The sequence below is a fragment of the Topomyia yanbarensis genome, chromosome 2 (genome assembly GCF_030247195.1).
Source record: "Topomyia yanbarensis strain Yona2022 chromosome 2, ASM3024719v1, whole genome shotgun sequence".
Lineage (NCBI taxonomy): Eukaryota > Metazoa > Arthropoda > Insecta > Diptera > Culicidae > Topomyia > Topomyia yanbarensis.
The window spans coordinates 411,825,657-411,837,215 of NC_080671.1; positions in this window are offsets into that span (position 1 = coordinate 411,825,657).

The following is an 11,559-nucleotide window of genomic DNA, read 5'->3' on the forward strand; positions in this document are numbered from 1 at the left end:
AGGTACTTTTGAGTTGTTTGGGGTATACTCAAAATTAGGTAAATTCAACTTAAATTTGAGTATAAAAAACCTATCAATGAGTTGTAATTTTTGCCGTGGTTAAATGGAAACTACCTTCAACACGGTTCACCTAATCTTAAGTTCCCCCACGATACCACGAGATTGAGTCAAAGGAACTCAATTTTAGGTAGTTTTTCGTTTCCGTGTGGACGTAAAAGTTTCTTTTTCCCACGTTTTGTTTAAAACCAGAGCTTTACTGGGATTGTGCTACAAAAAAAGCACTGTGACAAATTGCGACGAAAATATTCATCACGTCCAGTCATTTTAAAGACATTTGAAATGTGCGGACATTTTTCACATTTTGAAGACAATTCTATTCGAATATCTGGTCGATTTCTAGCAGAATTCTAGCTCAAAATCAACAAAAGATTTCGAATCCCGATCGTTGAAGACAAACGAAGACATCTTTATTTTTCAAATAAATGTGAAGATGCTTGGAAAATATACCTGGTATCCCTGGTCACGTCACCCTGGGAAAAGCACGCTCAAGTCAAGTTATTTTTGAAAATTGGAGTGTTTGGGAGGATTGGATAAGAGTGAATAATAATTGCGACGAACACACATTTCTTTTATATTCAAATAAAGATTTGGTTACTATTGTTTTAAATCGAGCCACCTAGGCATTTTTTTTTTTGTGAGGAAGGGAGATGTGTGGTGCATAAATGCCACAGTGTAGTATGTGCTGAACTCGGGTGAACTTACCCGACACATCACCTCGTCCAACTCGTACGTAGATGTGTGAGTGATATCCGCTCACAGCTAGCTAGTGCGGTCGAAGCCGCCATTATCCTTCACATTCAACTTGGAGCTTCTGGAAAGGTAAGACGTGCTTCCGTGTTACTAGCGTTGGGTGATTCCATGGTTATCATTGACTATTCACAACCACCCCCAGCTTATATTGGTATGCCTGGTGGGTGAAGGCGATGGGAATGAGATGAGTTATTGGTTTGTGAGAGTAGCGATTGGGTTGTGATATAAGGAGGATATGTTGGAGAGGGATCGGAAATGGGTTTCAATGGAGAGTGAGGGAAGGTGGTGCGATATGTGGGGACGGATCAAAGTGACGATTTTCAGAGTAATGGCAAAACCTTTCTATATGAGAGGAAAAAAGTAAGTATTATGATGGTACAGGTATATGGGAATTCCTAAGTGACCGCACTAACCAACCTGAAGCCCCGGAACCGAATGTCAGATCGGGATGAAATTCATTAGCAACTAATCGAAGCATTGAATCAGTCATTTCAAATTTAAAAGATGGTGACACATCAGGATCAACACCAGTAACACCCTGATTATGGCATACTGGCCAATGGCAAACACGAATGGACAGGATACGGATCATGAAATCGATGGTTAAAGTCATTTTAAACGAAAGCGCAGTTGATTGAATGGTAAGCGTGACATCCACCCATCCCAGTTGGTCTAAGTTCAGTCCCAGCCGAGATCGTCGAGATTTTTCTTAGTTGAAAATTCTTCCTTCGGAAGGGATGTTAGGTCGTTGGTTTCCGGTCCATGAGTTGATGGGTCGATATCTAGTTACTAACAAATATCCTCCTCCCGTGATACTTGTGGAGTGCGCGGTAGTATATACGGTCTCTAGCAAAAGCAAGTATCGAACGAACGTTCCTTCTGCGATCCACGTTCGGGCCTGGCCGATACCGGTTTTGATCAATAAACACTTTAGGATTGCCAGGAGTTGCACATTGAAAGATGTTTCCCTAATCCTAAGCATATTTACCTTCTGAATCCCTGTGCTACTTCAGCTAGTCCAGATCGATAACGGAGTGGCAGCCAGGGGTGGTCGCATAAGGTCAAGCTCAAGCTCAAGCTCGATGATTAAAGTCATTTTAAAATCAAAGATGAGGGCAACATGGATACCATTTAAAAGGAGGTGAGGCCATTTTGAAATCCAAGATGACGGCCTTCGGCTACCAAGAAACAGTGAAAACAACTATTAATATGGGTATCATTTAAAGTAGTCATAAAACATCGGAATTTATGAATTTAGGCCATCATGAAAACAAAGATGGCGGTTTCCGGTAACCACTAAAGTAAAAATCATGGCCAATATATATTTATATCGCTTTTGCAAGGCTGGTCAGTAGATGACAGAAACTGATGATTGAGGACATTTTGCAATCAATCCAATATGGCGACTTTTTTTACTTTTGAATACTATCGACATGACCTGTTTATAGCATTCCTGTCGAGCAAAATCTTTTCGAGTTCTTTCTGATAGAGAACATCGACTATTTTCGTGTCTGTAGACTGTGCTCGTAATGTGTTCCTATAGAACCAGTGTGGAAGTGTTTTACCCCTTTACCATGCCATCGGAACAGGAAAATATTGGTAGAGGTGCAAAGAAAATTGCTGAATTACATATTTGATTTTAGAACTGCGGCTGTCATGTTTATTTTAGAACTGCGGCTGTCATGTTTATTTTTCAAAATTTCTTAAATTCGCAGATTTCAGACAAAAAATAATGAATCTAGTAATAACAGCTTGTTGGAACTTATGGCAATGAAAAACGTATTTGGTAGTACATTCATCTGATGAATAGGCTGTTATGCTGGCCAAATTTGCTAGAAATATGAAGTATGTGATAAAAATGTTGGATTGATTAGTACCAGATAAATTTTAGCGAAATGTGTGTTAATAAAACGGTCATTATTATGTGTAATATAGCCACATATCTAAATATGACAAATAAATTGGCTGCACTGAGAACCTCGCTAGCTACATACACTCATCTGTCATCTGGCACAAGAAAGGCAAGATAACCAAAAACACGAAGCCAGTTGTCTCTTCTTGTCTTAGGCTTACCCGGATCTCATTTGACTGCTGCTCACTGGGTAAATTGAAAGCGGATCTATTCATTTGAGAGGATCAAACGAAGGAAAGCTACGGTGAGTGAAGAGCTATGAATCGAGCTTCAGTCCTCTGGAGAAAGAAGCGCCAAAAGGAGAAACGAGATCGCGAAGCGATGGAACAACTGAGCCGCGTAAACGACACACGGAAGTTCTACGAGAAGGTGAAGAGTTCGCGAAAAGGCTACGTTTCGCAAGCCGATATGTGCAGAGACTCAAACGGCAATTTTCTTACGAACGAGTGTGAGGCGGTTGAGAGGTGGAAGCAGTGCTATGACGAGCACCTCAACGGTGATGCAGCAGAGGACGAAGGCGGTATGGCAACGAATCTTGGAGCACGCGCAAAAGACGATAGCCTGCCGGCCCCTGATCTTCAAAAGGTCAAGGAGGAGATCGATCGGCTGAAAAACAACAAAGCTGCCGGTGTAGATCAACTACCCAGCGAGTTATTAAAATACGGTGGTGAAACACTGGCTAGAGCGCTGCACTGGGTAATCGGCAAAATTTGGGAGGAGGAAATTCTTCCGGAGGAGTGGATGGAGGGTGTCGTTTGCCCAATCTACTAAAAGGGCGACAAGTTGGATTGCTGCAACTACCGCGCGATCACACTACTCAGCGCCGTCTACAAGGTCATCTCCCAAATTCGTTGCCGCCGATTGTCATCATTTGCAAGGGCGTTCGTGGGGCACTACCAAGCGAGATTCATGGATTCCCGCGCCACCACGAACAAAATTTTTGCGATTCGGAAGGTTCTGTAGAAGTGCCGCGAATACAACGTGCCCACACATAGTTTGTTTATCGATTTCAAATCGGCGTATGACACAATCGATCGAGATCAGCTATGGCAGATAATGCACGAATACGATTTTCCGGATAAGCTAACACGATTAGTCAAAGCGACGATGGATCGGGTGATGTGCGTTGTTCGAGTATCAGGGACATTCTCGAGTCCCTTTGAATCTCGAAGAGGGTTAGAAGGTGTAATAAGCAGAGCGGGAATAGACACGAGTGGCACGATCTTCAGGAAGTCCGTCTAGCTTCTTGGCTTCGCCGACGACGTTGACATAATGGCACGGAACTTTGAGGCAATGTCGGAAACATACATAAGACTGAAGGTTGAAGCCAGCAGGATTGGACTTGCCATCAACGTTTCGAATACAAAATACATGAGAGGAAGAGGTTCTAAAGACGACAATGTGAACCTCCCATCCCGAGTTCGGATTGACGGTAACGAAATCGAAATGGTCGACTAATTCGTGTACTTGGGCTCACTGGTATCCGCCGACAATGATACCAGCAGAGAAATTCAGAGACGGATCTTGGCTGGAAATCATGCCTACTTTGGATTCAGGAGGGTGCTCCAGTCGAACAAAATTTGCCGCCGCACGAAGTTAATTATCTACAAGACGTTGATCAGACCGGTGGTCCTCTCCGGCCACGAGACCTGGACTGTGTGTGGAACGAAAGGTGTTGCTTGCCAGCTATGGTGGCGTGCAGATGGAAGACGGAACGTGGCGTAGGCGAGTGAACCTTGAATTGCATCAGCTACTGGAAGAACCATCCATCGCGCATACCGCAAAAATTGGACGTTTGCGGTGGGCTGGATACGTCGTAAGAATGTCGGACGACGACCCGGTGAAGATGGTTCTTGATGGCGACTCTACAGGAACAAGAAGACAGAGCGCACAGCGAGCACGGTGGATCGACCAGATAGAGGACGACCTGCGGTCCCTTCGAAGACTGCGAGGCTGGCGACAAGCAGCAATGGACCGAGTGGAGTGGAGACGGTTTCTGTATACAGCAAGCGACAACAAGGCCTCAAGCCTGAACGGTAAGGTAAGTAATAGAGTTGACATAGCGAAGATAAGAGGACCGGCAATACCACCGGATAGTTGCCCGGAGACGAGGAGAGTCATCGCAGAAGTGATACTTCCACAGCATGAACCGACGGCCTTGTCGCCCACGCCATACGGGACTCGGTATGACTACGAAGAAGAAGCTAGTGGAACTAACGAGGAGCTGATAGTGGCGGAAAAAGCTCTGAGAACCAAGAAGGGCCCGGAACCAGACGGCATCCCCAGCATGGCTCTGAAAACAGCAATCATAACGAACATGCTTAAGACTGCGTTGCAAAAGTGTATCGACGATGGTAACTTCCCCGACATCTGTATCCTTCAGCATACAGGCCGATATGCCTGTTGAATACAGTCGGCAAGGTGCTTGAAAGAGTAATCCTTAACATGCTCTCAACATACACGGAGGGAAAGAAAGACCTAACTAAAATGCAATTCAGTTTCCGGAAAAATAGATCCACTATGGACGCCGTTTATGGAAACCATGGAGGCTGCACAGAAGCAAAAGAGAAGAGGAAACCGTTAGGAAAACGCCTTCAACAGCGCTAGTTGGGCTGCAATCGCCGATTCGCTGCACAGACTGAGAAATCCCGAGAACCTCTGTAGGATTCTGAGAAGCTACTTCCAAAAAAGGCAACTGACTCCGGAAACGAAATGTAACCGTAACAGCGGGCGTTCCACACTAGGCCCAACTCTTTGAAATGCTATATACGACGAAGTGCTGAAGCTGAGCCTCCCCATGGGCGTTAAGATTGTCGATTTTGCTGACCGCATGGTGCTCCTAGTGATCGGCGAATCACTAGAGGAAGTAGAAGTACTCGCAACGAAGGCGATAGATATTGTGGAAGTCTGGATGCGCTAGAAGTAGCTGACGTTAGCTCACCACAAAACCGAGATAGTTTTGATAAGCAACCGAAAGGCAATGCAGTAGTCGGAAACCGCATCATCGACTCAAAGCAGAAATTTAGACGACTAGAAGTAATGATAGGTTAAGCTAAGGTTAAGCCATATCAACCACGCATGCGATAGGATAGTAAAAGTGATCTCAGAACTATCTCGTATCATGCCCAGCAATTCGGCGATCAGCAGCAGTAAAAAGCGGTGGATCTGCATGGGCAACGGCACTGCAGACAATGAGGAACAGGAACATCATTAGGATAACGCTGTGAACGCTAGATGGTCACCCTCCACCCCGAATCGCAAGACCGACCTCGGCATCTGCCCGGATAGCATATTTCGAGTAGTCCGTGCCGACTTGAATCGTCAGGGACCAGTGACCCGGAAGCAATCCTCAAATCGGAATCGCTGAGCACACCTCGGCATTCTGCCGGACTGCATCGAAGCAAGAGTAACGCGTCCGTCAACGGTTGCGGAAGACATTCTATCGCCAGGAAAATCTCCGTCGAGGTAGGCTGGCTCCACCCTCGGGGACTACGCTGAGTAGCACCGAACGCGACAAACCAACAGTATAGGGTCGTCGTCGGGGCACTAGTGAACCGGAAGCCGCCCTCCAACTGGAATAGCTGGATCGGCCACGGCACCCAACTGGTCAATGACTGATATGGTGGTTAAGAAACCAGCGAACTAGTACGACCAGATAGACCTGGAATCAAGCGAAGTGCATGAGCACAGCCTCCCCAGAAGTAATCATTTCAAATGGAATCCGGGGGATCAGGCAAATGTCGGACTCCTTGATGGAGATCAGAGGAGTAGTGTTTAGAGTTATCTTTTTTGTTCAGAGTCCCTCACTCTGACACACGATGGACGAAATCGGTAGTTTGGTCCGACTACTGAAGGTGTGCTGGGTCGGCGTAAAAGCTCTACCACCAAGTAAAAAATCACACGCTAGCATTTGCCGAACTGAGTTGAATGGTATAAGAGACTCAGCCCCCCCGGGCCTCGGTTAAAAAGTCGGTTTTCAGAGAACCTTTGTAGAGCGTGAGAAGATTGCTTTATCGTGGCGGGGTTCTCTCCGCATATAAAAACTGTTGGAATGACAGCTTTAACATAAATTTTATGAAATGGATTTCAAACTGTATTTTCGAATAATTAGCAGCAATCATTTAAATTTCCACGCAACATAGCAACTATTAGGCTTTATATAATTCATTCCCAATGTGTCCACATCGTAAAATAGCCATTTTTGCTCGGCTTCAATCAATGCAAAACGCACCGCGTCGTAAAACTGCCGAACAGAAGACAAACGTGAACAAGGCGTAAAAAGGCCAAAACTAAAATGACTACTAATGGAAGTGAAAACAAATAATAAACAGAAATCTGAACTGAATTCGAAATGCCTAAATCCGGATCGGAATTGCAAATGAGTTGCGTGGGGATGAGATAAAGCTGGAAAAAGGTGGATGTGTGCCTGCGGTTCAACCGTCGATGCTAGAAACCCTTAACGTTTCACGCATCTTGGGAACTGAAAACATGTTACATTCCTTCAAAAGTACAATTACTTTTCATAGTTTTTTGCAAATAGCGAGTGATGTGTTTTTGTCGATACGATGATCGGAGAAGTAAGGAAAAGTTTCCTTACTGGAATTCATTGTTCAACAATAATATTTATTTTAGTAAGACTGCTTTGCACTCACAGTGCCAACATGCTCGTATGAAGCCAATTGAGAATATTTAATCAACAAGCATTTCAAAAATTCATTACATCTGTAGGCTTGAAAGAGATAAATTCCCGCAAGCAGTTCGAATGATGAATGAGCCAAAAGAATAACGCAATTGGTAGTTACAATGGGATTTACCACTCCCGAACAAACCAGACAATCATTTCATCCTTCCCGAATACATCTCCAACCCGATGGAGAAAAAAAAATCTTAAGCTGCACAAGAAAATAAACACTAAAAATAACTCGCAACAACACGGTTGAATCGATTCGGTTATTTATGACCGGTAACATAAGTAGCCCTGTAATGCAACACCCGAAATTATTCCCCAGCATATATTTTTATGTTGTGCATTTCATGCACCTACGTTTTCGCATCTCCCCATGCCATCATGAAAATGCTGATGGTGGTTGATGTTCGACATCTACACCTTTCAGAACACGAACCTTTCCTCCAGGGCAGGTCGGGGGTCAAGACCGGTAAGACGACGACGACGACGACAATGGTGTGCAGCTTTTGTCGAATTCGTTTCGGCTGGAATTCAACGGCAAAGTTCTGGACATTAATTCAATGCCAGCTGCGGTCAGGTTTCACGCCCTATAGTTCGGATTGCGGAGAGTTCGCCGACTCCGAGCGGCTGGCTTATGGGATGTGCGAAAACGATCTGATATGAACAAGACGACTTATCATCAAGTGCAATGGCGTGTTTTTGAACGCGAATGATGCGAAAAGATTCACCGGAATTGTTCGGCTGTTTAGCGTTGATGGAATTTGACGTTAAGTCATTTAAAATGCAATCCTTTAGCAATAGAAGAGGTGGTTTAAATGCATACTGTGTTGTTTTCAACACATCTGATACATTGGGGTTATTGATTTGTTGCATGCATTAGAAAGTTTTGACATTGTATCACGTTGTTTTATAATTATAACACATATGTTATGATTTATAGGTTTGTTTTTCATATTCAGTCTGTTTATTTGGTACGGCACGATATTCACAGGTTAGTGATCGCCGATTCAGTTTCCAGTAATCACACTCAGTCGACCTTGTACCGGGTAATTTTTTCGTAAATGCAGCTAGCAGTCCAGTATTTTCTCTGCTCATATTTTAGATCACGCAGTAAATATTGCGAATTTGTTCAATAGGGTCATATAAAGAGTCAAAATTATATTATATCTGCAGTTGGTTAAAGCAAAAGTTTCCATGATAAAGCGTTTTTTTATTTATAAGACTTTATTATTGTTGTGCAAAGAATATGTTTTACATTTCTTATAAAAGAAATGTATAGAACTCGCTCAAACTTTCAAGATTTTTTTCGAGGCCCGGAGGGCCGAGTTTTATAGACCAATCGACTCAGCTCGACGATTTGGGACAATGTCTGTGTGTGTATGTAAAGGACAAACTCTCATTCGTGTTTCTCAGCAATGGCTGAACCGATCTTATCCAAACCAATTGAAAGGCCTACCACCCAGACAGAACACTATTAATTTGTTTTGGATTCGATGTTTAGTTTCCAAGATATGGATGTTTGAAAGTGCAATAAATGTGTTTTTCACAGTTTTCTAAAGTTTTCTGTCGAAATTGATAACATAGATAAAAAATTTATATATTATTATTAGACAGTTTATACGAATACCTTTCGAACGAGCTATAGATTGTTGAAATCGGATTGCTAAAGAGAGATATTTAACACTGAATTCGAACGAAAAATTATTACCATTTCCCATAGCAAGAAATAAGACCAAAATAAGGCAATCTATTAATAACGCCAAAACGGCTGATTTTAGGTCAATAGTGTCTTTAGAGAATTTAAAGGATACAACATGCCCTGTATTTTGGTATTACGATTTTACTCATTAATCCTCCTACAAGTCAGATATTTTCATAAATTTTCTTGGAACTGATTGTATTGAGATGATGCCTTCAGCTAATTTGTAGCTCTTACTTTTGCGAATAACTTTACTGAAGACATCAAATACATATTTCGAATACTTTAAAAGTTATGGCTTGTTGTTTGTGGATTACCCTTTGTCGCCTATTTATTGTTCGATATAGAATAATCCATTTAAATAAGCCATATATTATTTCGATAAAACGAATTTCGTATTTCATTTTTTTTCTATCTACAAACGCTAGAAGTAATCACCGAACAATTCCGAGTTGTCTAGATGGCACTTGATCACTAATCGATGCAAAACTGGTAATGCGTTAATCTTCTGACTTATAACTATCGGATCGATATGAAACATATCTCGGAAAATGAAAATCGAAATAAATAACTCCAAGCAGCGGTGTAGTCAAGAAGAGGCTTTGGGGTTTAACCTTAACTTTCCTTAACGGTCAATTCAAACACGGGTGGGTGGCAAATTAAACTGCGTTGGTGCCACTGCTGTCGGTGGGAATTGGAAAGCAATCCACTGAACTGATCCAAAACGGAAGAACGGAGAAAATTTGGTTTGGAGAGAAATTGGTTGGAGTCGATTGGAGATGGGAGAAAATCACGATTTGTGGGGCAGAAAAGTCACGACCGCAAAACGAGACGCACGAGTTTTTTTTGCAATCGCAGAAATTGTGAGCCGAATGGCTTCCCTAAGGACGAGCCTCGTTAAACCTTAACGCGCCCGAGGCCGGTCCCTGAATAATCGCCAGTTGTGTTTGGGTGAACCCAAGTTTAAGCCCAAAAACGCAACAATATCAACGGGTGTTAATACCCTACAGATTGAGCCGTAAGTTCCGAAGTACCACGTGCCGTCCACAAACCGTACCCGTGATCGAAGGGATTTTCGCAACGCCGCAAACCTTCCCTCCATCGAGAGCCGAGAGACCGTAATCGTCGGGATCCAGATCCGCCGTCCCGGTCAGCTGCCATCATCATCACCACCACCGCCGCCGTTTATCTACACTACCCCGTCATCCCAGCGTGTAGCCACCGTCGTATTGACACAATAAAACGAAGAAGGTATTTATTTCAAGGGTTTATGAAGTGTAGGTTACCACACGTCCGAAATCTCCCCCATAGCCACAACGCCCTGGGACTCGGTGAATAAAAGAGGCATTGAGTGCCCGCTCCAAGACTTCCATACCAGGAGTCGGAGTTTTGGCGAATCCCCGTCTGGGACACGCATTTTCCCGAGGCGAAAGCCTTATACAGTCATATTGAGTTCAGTTTTGAAGGGATGTGCTGTAATATGGATTATGGTCTTTTTTTAATAGGAAGCGAAATTGGAATTGATTTAATGTCTATGAAACTTAGAACTGCTCACCGGAAAATTGCTTTACTGATTTACTAATAAAATGGCGGAAATGCTATTTTTCAAGAAAAATTCTGCCATTTTATGAGTAGAAAGCTACCTTAATTGAAAAATTATCCCGAAAACACAACGTAGTGGTTAGGCATTTTTTACATAGAATGTGTATGCAAAGTTTGTAATAAATCGGTCAAGTAGTTTTTGAATGGTAGTTAACACCGCAAATCGTGTTTTTTCCAGAGACGTTCCACAAAAAGCTTCATTACCGAGTCGCTTGTAGATATTTTTGCATGGAAAAATTACAGAATGTTATTGAAATGATATAGTATAATGTACAAAAGTTTCGATCAATTTACTTCACCCATCATTCTAAAATAAATTGGCAACAAACTGATTTTTAAATGAAAGTCTTAACAAATTCGCTAAAGACAGGAACTCTGTTGGAATTTTTTGAAAAAGTGATTCTTCATAACTTTAAAACTTCAAAGGTGGCAGCTTCGTAATTATACCATTTGGACAGTAAGTTAGATTTTCACCAAACCCCCACCAAACTGAATCTCTTACTACGCCGCTGACTCCAAGTAAGTAGGGACAAAGCCGTTCTACACTCGCAAACAAGAAACTGCTTCAAATACTGCCTATCTATTATAATACAAGACCCGATTTGGTCAGTCCCCAATTTTGTCAGCCTCATATGAAAATATGTTTGATGGGATCTAGCAGACGAACAAGGCTGAATTCGAGTAAATCCTTTCTTGAGCATGTTTTTCATATCTTAAAGATGCAAATATGAAAAAATAAAAAAATCTATTTTTTGTAATTTTTGCACTAGAAGACTATATTTAATAGTCAGAAATAGTTATTACACTACATCAAGGGAAGGGAAGAATATTTTAACAGCTTCAGTTTGT